An 11,606-nucleotide genomic window follows, 5' to 3' on the forward strand; every position below is an offset into this window, starting at 1 on the left:
GAGAATGGAAAGCTCTTGGCACATGCTGGCGATTGCTACAGTAATGAGCCAGGGTGAGTTTGGGGCACTATTTTATGTCCCCACCTCTCCCGCTCTATTCTCTACCTGACCCCCACCTTAGTTCCTGGGTCTTTGTCCCAAATAGCAACTGCTCTTAAGAAACTCTCTCACTTCAACAAGTGTCCTGAGTTCCTGTAACTGGGAACTGCCATGATTTCTGCCTTTGGGGAAAAATATCAGGCAGGGAACAGATACAGGAGTTGCTTCCAGGGAAAAGGGGGAGGGGTTTCTCAGTCTCAGGTTAGAGACATGTTAGTTTCTCATCACATGTTAGACAAGAAGGAATTGCCTTATCCAATGGTCCCCTCCCCATGCCCCCATTTTATAGGCAGGGAAACTGAAATAGCATCAACAAATATTCACTGATGAATGAATGAATGAATGAATGAATGAATGAATGAATGAATCACACGTGAAAACAGAAGGCAACACCTGCCAAGCCCTAGGCCAAAGGGTGAGATCTGGCAGTGAGCAGAGCTGCCTGGTAAGGTGACTCAGCCTATGTTCTGCAGACCTCTGTGGATGCTGGTCGCTGGTCACTGGTCACTGGTCATGAGGTGGCAGGTGCCTCCAGAGTGACCCTATGTCTAGGGCACAGTCTTTGCTCCCAAGGAATCCATGAATGGCTAGTAAAGACAAAAGATGACCATTCCACGTGATAAATGAAATACAGTTGACTCTCCATATATCCATGGTTTCACCTCTGTGGATTCACCCAACCTTGGATAAAGAATATTTAAAACAAAATAACAAATGCCAATATACAATTTTAAAATTGCAAAAAATACAGTATAACAAGTATTTACAGAGTATTTACATTGTATCAGGTATTGTATGTAATCTAGAGACAATTTAAAGTATATGGAGGATGTGTGTAAGTTACATGAAAATACTATTCCATATGCCTTATATCAAGGACTTGAGTGTTTGTGGATTTTGGTATCTGTGTGTTGGGGGGGGAGGAGTGGGTGTCCTTGAATGAATCCCCCATGGATACTGAGGGACAATTACAACAGTAGGAGGAAGCACCCATTACATACAGGGCACCACTCTAGGTATTAGTTGCATCTTCTCAGTGACTCTCAAAGACGGTGTTACCATTCCCATTGTATAGATGAGGAAATGGAGACTCAGAGAGGTTAGGTAATATGCCTGAAGTCACACAGGACACAGCTGATATGGAATCCAAACCCAATCTCTTCAGGTCCAGAACTGCGTGCCTGGGACTGGGGATTGCCCACCTCTTCCCTCTGCCCTTGAGGGGAAGTGAGTCTCTGAAGAGGCAGGAATGTGAGCCAGCTGAGGTTTCCCCTCTGGAATGTGGTACCCGGATGGGCAGCAGTCAAAGCAAAGCCCATCCAAGCCAGAAGCTTCTTAGCAAACTCCCTCCTCCTCCACATCTCCTCCTGGGATGGGATTCAAACTGAGCTTAGCCCCTTTGTGTTATGTCTGGAAAGCAGATATCCTGCCCCCAGAGGGGCTCCGGCTTCCATCCCACCCCCTACCTTTCCCCAGATTCCAGTGGCTTTCAGTGCCCCATCAGGCCTTCTAGACAACTGACATTTTACACCGCCCTACGCTTTCCCCTGTGGTCAGAGCCGGGCAGCGGTAACAGGATTAACCCCATGGAGGCAGATCACTTAATTAAACTTTGGAAGGAAGAAGGCTGTCTCCTCATCACAGCTCTGGGGGAAGGGGAGGGGGCTTCTAATGGGCCAAGTTGAGGGGTTGTGTCCCCTGCAGTTAATGCTGGTTCAACCAGTGGCCGATAACATCCACCCATCATCTTCCACCTATACATACATCCAACAGTCACTGAAAGCCTCACCTGTGCCCCGGCATATGTTATCACTAGGGACAGATCAGTGGTGGACCCAACTGGCTTCCCTTTATCCACTCTTCCTACCTTTTGCCACCCCGTAGTTCATTCCTCACACAGCAGCCAGAGAGATCTGTATGAACCGTAGTGGGATGGTGTCTCTGCCCTGCTTAAAACCTTCCACGCCTTCTGTGGCTCCAGCTCTCCCACATCTCCATGTTCTCCCCTTGACATGTGACTTAGACTCTACTTTTTCATGGGAGGAGCTTCAATTTCCCCACCCCTTGAACTTGGGCTGGACTTGGTTTGACCAATAGAATTTTGCAGAAGTGACACTGTGACAATTCCAAGACCTTGTGGCTTCCATACTGTCTCACCAGTAGCCCTGCTTCCACTTTGAGAAAAAGGCTGGGCTGGAGGATAAGTGATCACATGGGGGAGAGCTAAGTCCTCCCAGCAGGGCCATTCTAGACCCACTGCCAGCAAGCTGACCCTCAAACAAGTGGGAAAGGCCAGCCTAGATCATCAGAGCCACCTAAGTGACCCCAGCTGACCACAGAGGCATGAAAGGGCCCAGACAAAACCAGAAGGACTATGACACCTAGACTCATGTACTCACACTTAATGCTTATTGTTTTAAGCCACTGAATGTTGGGGTAATTCGTTTTGCAGCATTATTGTAGCACTCACTGACTGAGACAGTCTCCCTTTGCTTTTTGTATTAAAGTCAACCTCCCACTTGATCTCAGCTCTTCCCACTCCTCCCTTCTCTCACTCTCACCCCCTCACTCACTTTGCCCAGTCACAGTTTTTTTGCATTCGTTTTCTTATGAGAATCTCCCTTTTTCCTGCTTCCTGGTCTCCCTGACCATCCAATCTAGCACATGATAGGTCTTCAATAAATATTTGTTGAGTGAATGAATGAATGAATCAGTTGATCAATGAACAGACATCATTACTCATTGTTCTCATGGGGTTTACCACCCAGTGGAGGAGATGATGTTACCAGATCACAGACTCAACCTGGCACGAAGGAGAGTGTTTAAGGAGGGAACAGTCAGGCTATCGAGGAAGGCTTCTCCAGGGAAAGGACATCAGAGCTGGGATCTAAAGGATGAGTAAACATCAATTAGGTAAAATGGGCAGGGAAAGGCATTTCAGGCAAAGAGAACAGCAGGTGCCAAGGCCCTAAGACAGGAGGGAGTGTAACAAACTCAAAGAAATGAAGAGAAGTGGCCAGGCATTGTGGCTCATGCCCATATTCCCAGCACTTTGGGAGGCTGAGGTGGGTGCATCACGAGACCAGCCTGGTCAATATGGTGAAATCCCATCTCTACTAAAAATACAAAAATTAGCTGGGAGTGATGGTGGGTGCCTGTAGTCACAGCTACTAGGGAGGCTGAGGCAGGAGAATCACTGGAACCTGGGAGCTGGAGGTTGCAGTGAGCTGAGATCATGGCACTGCACTCCAGCCTGGGTGACAGAGTAAGATTCCTTCTCAAAAAACAAAAAAAGAAAGAAAAAGAAAAAAATGAAGAGAAGCTGAAGTAGGGGATTTTGATTTTTTTTAAAGCAAAAGGAGACTTTAAAGCCCCGTAGAATGGTCACCCCTTCCTTCCCCTGCATATGTGCCCCCACCTCGGGAAGTCTGGGGCTGTTTCATTAGTATTTTCCCACTCTTCCTCTTATGACAAATAGGAGACCTGAATTACTAGAAAGCAGAAGATCCTAGGGTTTAACTAACTACCCTTGAAGCTTCTCCCAGGATTTGCTAGACCCAGTTTCTTCCATGTGGGCCCAAATCTTCCAGACAAGACCATCAGAAGCCCAAGTTGGAGCCAGTAACCTCAGAAGCTCCCATTTATGGGGTTCATAGCAACTGCCTGGTGTTGTGCTAAGGATTTTACAAACACTTTTATCTCGGACTTCAGGACTTTCCCAGTCATAAAATAAACTAGCACTAAAGCAGCTATTCTCTTTCTTCTTATGGGGCCTGAATGGCAATTAGCTTTTATCACAAAAGCAACTCTGTTTGATTTAATGGCTACCTGAGGCGGGAAAGATTGTCTTGATTGATTAGTAATGTCTGCCTTGGTACAGGAAGGGAGCTTGCATAACGTATGCTCCGCATTTGCCATTTTGCTTTAGGTAGTGCTCTAGTAGTTCCTCAAAAAATTCAGCTTGGTATGTGAGCCAACTCTTGAAGGTCAACTCTGCACTGACCAGCCAGGGAAAGAGGCATTCCCAACAGGGAAAACTTCAAGGAACAAGTTTTTGGAGGGCCACAGGGCAGGACAGTGGGGCAGCAGGGAGGGACAGGAGGCATGCACTTGGAAGGGCAAGTCCAGGACAGGTCAGGGAGGAAGGACATCCAGGGCTGGCTTAAGGAAATGGTTGGGAAACTGATTCAGCTTTCAGAATTGCCTGTGTTTTCCTGCAGTCCTGATGTTCATACACACAACTGGGGTGATTTCAGCCTGACAGAGTGCTGATTTGGGTGAGTTTCTCATGCTATGGTTTTGTTCCATTAGACCAGGGGTCAACAAACTGTAACCCATGGGCCAAATCTGGCCTGTGGCTTGTTTTTGTAAATGTGTGTTATTGGAACACAGTCACACCATTTGTTTACATACTGTTTACGGCTGCTTTACTCGACTCTGCTACAATGGCACAGTTGAGTCATTGCAGCAAAGACCATCTGGCCTGCAAAACAGAAAATACTATCTAGCCTTTTATTGAAACAGTTTGGAGAACCTCCAGTCATCACTATACTAGGCAGGTCACACACAGTATTGCTAATCCTTCCAGCAACCCTGTGAGATACTGCAACCTGCTCTTTGCAGATGGGGAAACTGAGGCCCGAGGAAGTAAAGTGACTTGCCAAGGGTCACACCATGGGTGATAGATCTAGGACTCTAACCAGATTTGTTTGATGATAAATTCTGCTTCTTTCTTTTTTCAAACTCTCACTTTAAAAGCTCTTGAGAGCTTTTTATACACATGAGAAATGGCAACTCCAAGGCATTACCCACTGTCAAATTGGGGCAGTGAGAATATGGGTGGCTGTTGGTAGTTCCTTTGTCATTTTCTGTTATTTCTCTTATTACTACTCTTGAGTGATTACAAGATGCCAGACACTTTATCTATCATTCTCAATTTGTCCTCACAATAGCCCTATGAGATAGGGTGCATTATTATCCCCAGATTATAAATGGGGAAACTGAGGCACAGAAAGGGGTTGCAATTTTCACAGGTCCTCTTAGGGATGGCACTGGGATTTGAACCCTGGCTTGTTCTGGTCCCTACCTGCAGGCTTCATCTGTCTTTGGAGAATATCGATCCTGTTCCTCCCATACCTTTGTTTTCATGGTCCAGATTCTCTGAAATGTTCCCATCTGTTATTTCCTATGCATGTGTGTTGTGCAGGAAGGTGTGTAGGTGGTGAGTGCAGGAGGGTTTTATTATCCTTATTTTCTTAATGGGGAAACTGAGGCCCAGAGTGGGGAAGTGGGTCTGAGTAGCTGGGACAGGAGGGCAGGGCTCCATGCGTGGCTCGGTTCTTCCTCCCTCCCTTCGATCAGAGCTAAGCGCCATCCTCTCCCCTCCCTCCCGTGGTCCCCCTCCTCCAGACTTATCCCCCCCAGGGAGAGCCGAGGAGGACAGTGATGGATTTGGGCCAGCCTTCATTTTCATTCTCAATCCCTGCATCTCGCGCTCGCTCTCCCTCCCTCTCCACTTCTCCTCCTGCAGACGGAATGACAAGTGAGAACGTCTGTGACCCAGAGAAATTATCTTCCCTTCTCTTTCACCGCATAATTTTCTGCCCTCTCGTCTGGACAAGCCTGGGTGATTTTTAGCTACAAAAAAGAGGGAAAATTATCATTCAGGAAAAAAAAAAAAATAGAAGGAGGCTCCTAGCCATCCGACAGACAGGCTGTCTTCTGGGTGAAAATGAGAATCTCCTGTCTTGTGAACTCGGTGGGGGACTTTGCAGGGGGTGTTCACACCGCAGGATGACTGTGAGCACCCCAGTGGGCCAGGCCCATGCCCCAGCAGATTCTAGAGGCTTGAGGCCCGTGCAGATTTTTCTGGGAGTACCCCAATGTCTACCACATGTGAGTGCACACCTGGAGGACTTCATGGGGGAGGCAGCACGGTCATGAGGCCCCTGTGATTCAATTGCATCACCTCACTCTCCATCCCTGTGCCTAGGACCTGGCAACTTTTCCCCAGCTTGTGGCTTTCTGGAAGTTTCTTTCTCCCACCCTGCCAATCACATACACCTGCATGCCCAGACACTACGCTACATGCTCAGGGCCTGCTCCACAGGTTGACATACTAAGTCTTATTATTTCTAAAAAAAAAAATCTCTATTTTATTTTTCTGATTTAAAATTTCAAACATTACAAGAAAAGGTTTAGCAAGTAAAGGTCCCTCTTTTTTCTCAACCCTTTCAGTATAACCACCGCTAATGGGTATCTGCTTTGCCAGACTTTCCCATGCAAACATCATGATTATAAAAAGGTACACACACACATGCATATGCACATGCATGCGTGCGCGCACGCACACACACACACACACATGCACATGACTCACTGAGTTCCTCACCCAGCACTGGCATTCTCTGTGTGGCCTTATGCAGATTGCTCAACCTCTCTGAATCTGCTTCCTTGTCTGTAAAACAGACACAGTTATAGATTGTAGGTTGTAGGGAAAACCAAATAAATTCACACATGTAATGTGCTTAGAACAGCGCTGAGTACATAGAAAGGGTAGAGGAAGAACACTGGAATACACTCACCCCAGCCCAGCACTTTAATCAGCCTAGCCTCTCTTTGTTTTACATATTATGAATTGTTTAGGAAAACAAGTTCTCCTGCTTAAAACAGCACACACACACATACACACACCAGTTGTAAAACTTCTAGCACTGGGGTCTGAGCAAGGCTGTGGTTAGCAGACTAAGCTGGTGTACTCCTACTGTGTGACCTTGGATGAGTGACTTTGCCTCTCTGGGTCCCAGTTTCACCATCTATAAAATGGGAATAATAATAGCATGGAGGGCTCTTGTGAGGAGTAACTTAGGTAAAGTGTATAAAACAGACAGCAGTGCCTGACATACCGTAAAGATTGCCCCCAAATAGTAGCTGTTGTTGTTACTAATTAGCTGTGAACATGACTTTGCATTGAATGGATTAGAGGGAGTGTGTCCTTATTCAGGGACTAGAAGCAACTATGACCTCCCTCTTTCCCAACCCCTGCTGTCACTTTGGGGTCAGAGATGGGCCTCACAGGGTTAGTGAAACCTCTGAAATTATGCGCATGCACACCCCTTTTGCATCCACTAAAAACGGTTTTCTTCCCAGGCAAAGATCTTTCTCTTTCATCAGATACTCAAAGTGGTCATTAACCCAAGAGAGTTAAGAACCCCTGAGCCTTAACACAGGCTCTCTGCTTCCTGCAAAGATCTGCTTTTCTGCTAAGGAGAAGCCAGAGTTTGAATCTCTAAGCAGTGTTCTAAGGACTCTTCATGGCCCCAGAAATCCTTCCAGGGAACCTGGGGGGCTTTTCCATTTCTCACCTCATATTTTTGTACAACTAGATTTTCTTCATATGCCTCAAGCAAAACAACAGGTTGCAAAAGAGGGTTTAAGAATCCAGGTGTTGCCAGGAGCGGTGGCTCATGCCTGTAACCCCAACACTTTGGGAGGCTAAGACAGGTGGATCACTTCAGCTTAGGAGTTCAAGACCAGCCTGGGCAACACGGTGAGAACTTGTGTCTACCAAAAATACAAAAAACTAGCCAGGTGTGGTGGCATGTGGTCCCAGCTACTCAGAAAACTGTAGTGGGAGGATCACTTGAGCCTGGGGGCGGAGGTTGCAGTGAGTGAGCTGAGATCATGCCACTGCACTCCAAACTGGGTGACAGACAGAGTGAGATCCTGTCTCAAAAAAGAAAGAAAGAAAGAAAAAGAATCCAGGTGTTTTCTGTTCAGCCAGACATTTGCAAAAATGTAGAACAATGCCACTCCGTAACCTCCACCTCCTGGGTTCAAGCAATTCTCCTGCCTCAGCCTCCCGAGTAGCTGGGATTATAGGTGCCCACCACCACATCTGGCTAATTTTTTGTATTTTTAGTAGAGATGGGGTTTCACCATGTTGGCCAGTCTGGTCTCAAACTCCTAACCTCAGCTAATTTGCCTGTTTCAGCCTCCCAAAGTGCTGGGATTACAGCTGTGAGCCACTGTGCCTTGTCTTTCTCATTAAATTTTTATTTTTACAACATGATTAGCTTTCTATAAAATATGTAATGTTAATATATAATGACTTTATAATTATTATTTTAAAATAATTAAGCCTTTTAAATGTCTCAGTTTTAATTTCTAAAACACTAAATATGGATACACATAGCTTACATAAATAAAAGCTCTTTGAAATCCTCAATATTTTATGAGTGTAAAAGTATCCTGAAACCCCAAAAGTCTGAGAACTTTTGTTCTTTGGAAACCTACCTGGTTGTGATAGAAGGAGCTGTGACACATCCAGCTCTAACCCAGGGCTTTGGCTATGGGGCATTCTGGGAGATGTGGTAGTTGAGGCAGGCTAGTGGCAGGAAAAAGGGGTGATTAAGGATCAGGCCGGCTGAACAGTAGCCAGAAACAGCCACCCTTAAGGGTCATAAAATCAGCAATGGATGTGTAATAATATGGAGAAAATAGTGTTTTGTCGAATTCCTCTCAGGAGAGTCTTGTATGAGGCTGTTATAGGGATAAGTAGTGAGGTCCCCAAGAGGCTTTCTCAAGTAACAGTGTTGATTGCTAAACTGCCTTGTAAGGACTGTGTATCTCATAACTAACTGCAAGGCCATTCATTTTCCTCTAACAGAAGGCAAGAGGTTATGCAAGTTTGGGGCCAGAACGGAATTGCTGCAGTTCCTGGAGGAGAGGCTGAACTTTGCCACCAGAGGGCACTCTTTCTTGCCATCTCCTCTAAAAGCTCTCTGCCGCCCCTTAGAACAGTGCAGAGCAAGTACCTTTACTGGCTTTTACTTGGAGGGGCAGCAAGTTATTGGTTATACTGGGCAGAAAATGTGGGCTGATTGTAAAGAAGGAGCAAATGGAGAAGCAGGTGAAATCAGCAAAGAGGCAAATCAGGACTCCTGGGCAGGAAAGGGCTCCCTTATTCATCAAGAGTGAGTTTGTGGCTCGCTCTGTAAGACTCAGGACCCAAGGTGAAAACATGAACTCTCCCGTTAGGAAATTATGCTTACTGAGAAACATCCTCGGGGGCCACAAGGAAGGTGAAAATCCCAAATCTGCTGGGGAAGGAGGCTGGCAATAGGAAAGGAGGTTCCTTGGCCAACCATCATTTAATATGGAATGCTTTATCTTTAAGAAATAGATTCAAAGAATTCAAACTCAAGGCTGACTCACAAAGAAACTGGCTGTCTTTGCAGGTTGGAGGTGAATAATCAGGATATCTGTCTGCCTTGTTAAAGAGGCTAAAATTCTTCTCCTTCCCTTCTGTCCCTAGTTTTCCCTCAGCAAGTCATGCATTTTCTGCCCAACTGAGGAAATTTTGAATGCTCTTGAAAAGGTTCTAGAATGCAGCTGTGAAGCCAGAGGTATTTCTTTCACAGATAAGCTCCAGGGCAGTTAACCACAAGAGGGGCAAGTCATGCCAGGCTCTGCCAGTGGGAAGGACAGAGGTTTGGGGATTGGGGGAGCTGTGGATGACTCTCAACTCTCAAATCTTACTTCTACAACATCCCAGAACATTCCTGTTGTATGGTCTTGGTTCTGTCACTGAATCTCCAACAGCCAGGGTTCTGGGAGGAATGAAATTGTAATTGAGGGAGGTTTAAAGGAACAAATATGTGGATGAGGTTAAGAGACATCAGAACGGGGAATGAAGCTACTTGAGACTGGTGGCAGTGAGGAGCCATTACACCTTGTCCCTATAAGGTAAGGTGAGGCAGAAGCTACTGGTGGTACCCAGGGAGCTCATGCTTTCTTAATAGGATCAATTTCACCCCCCAAAAGGGGCAAAAATTGATTATTGGGAGGTGAAACAGATCTTACTCTGTTTGTAGGAAGCACAAATATACATACAGCACATAAACAGGAATAGTATATCTGCAGTATTGTAATTTCATGGGGAGGATTAGTGATTAGAAAAAAGTCTAGAAAGTCTTCTTAGGGGGATGATCATTTTTTAAAAGGTTGGCTGAGTACAGTGGCTCACACCTGTAATCCCAGCACTTTGGGAGTCTGAGGCAGGCACATCGCTTGAGCCCAAGAGTTTGAGACCAGCTGGGAAACATAGAGAAACCTCCATCTCTGCAAAAAATAGAAAAATTAGCTTGGTGTGATGCCGCATGCCTGTGGTCCCAGCTACTCAGGAGACTGAGGTGGGAGGATCACCTGAGCCCAGGAGGTCAAGGCTGCAGTGAGCTGTGATTGCGCCACTATACTCCAGCCTGGGCAACAGAATAAGACTCTGTCAAAGAAAGAAAGAAAAGAAAGAAAGGAAGGAAGGAAGGGAGGGAGGGAGGGAGGGAGGGAAGGAAGGAAGGAAGGAAGGAAGGAAGGAAGGAAGGAAGGAAGGAAGGAAGGAAAGAGCGTGCATGAGAGAGAGAAGTAAAGAAGGAAAGAAAGAAAGAGAGAGAAAGAAAGAAGAGAGAAAGAAGAAAGAAAGAAAAGAAAGAGAGAAAGAAGAAGAAGGAAGGAAGGGAGAAAGAAGGAAAGAAAGAAAGAGAAAGAGAGAGAAAGAAAGAGGAAAGAGAGAGAGAAATAAGGAAAGAAAGAAATACAGAAAGAGAGAGAGAAAGAAAGAAAAGGAAAGAAAGACAGGAAGGAAGGAAAAGAAGGAAGAAAAGAAGGCCAAGAAACACTGCTGCCCCTGCTGGAGAGAACTGCTGGTTAGGAGCTATGACCTCTGGCACAAGACATGACCAACTCATGGTGCTCCCACAACAGGGCATCAGGGGCATTAATACCCCAACCTCTTTCTCCCCCTGACCTCCCATCTTCTGCCACTGCTTCCTATTGGCCAAACACAACCAGAAGCCTGAAAGGGGATCTATGGATGCAGCCCACATGGGCTCTGCCACCAGGCACAGAGCAAGGTAGAGAATAGTAAAGGGTGGATCAAAGGCGGCAAACAGATGATATCCACATCTGAGCCTGGACATCTGAGTTAATTTCCACCACTTACAAGCTGAGCGACTTTGGGCAAGATCTATTAGGTTCCCTGGTCAGCTCCACTTCCCAGTTCTCTGTCAGAAACTATATCTCTCTCTCTATCGGAGAAATTGGGTTAGAGTTGGGTAGTTTGAAATAAACTAATGCAGTCTCGGTATTTGGGAAGCTTGTGGTTTAACAGGGAGAAAGACTCACAGAAAGGACAACTACCCTGCAGAGAAGTAAATCAAGGGATGTACAAAGGTCACAAGAGGTGAGGAGGAGGCAGAGAAGAGGAAGGGGATCCCAGTTGGGCTGGGCCCTGAGAGATGGGTAGTGCCCTTCATATCACTGAGGCTGAGCTGCCTCTGTGCCTCCATTTATGCTGTTCCATCCCAGGATGTTTCTCCTTCCTCTCTCTAACTGCTTAGGTTTGATCCATCAGAGGCTTTTCTTCCCTGATATGAGGTCTATGCCACCTTCTTTCTGGTGATTTCTGGGCGCTAAAGACAATCCTGTTGCTAAGTAATTTCTGCTGTCTT

Source organism: Macaca thibetana, chromosome 11 (genome assembly GCF_024542745.1).
Source record: "Macaca thibetana thibetana isolate TM-01 chromosome 11, ASM2454274v1, whole genome shotgun sequence".
Lineage (NCBI taxonomy): Eukaryota > Metazoa > Chordata > Mammalia > Primates > Cercopithecidae > Macaca > Macaca thibetana.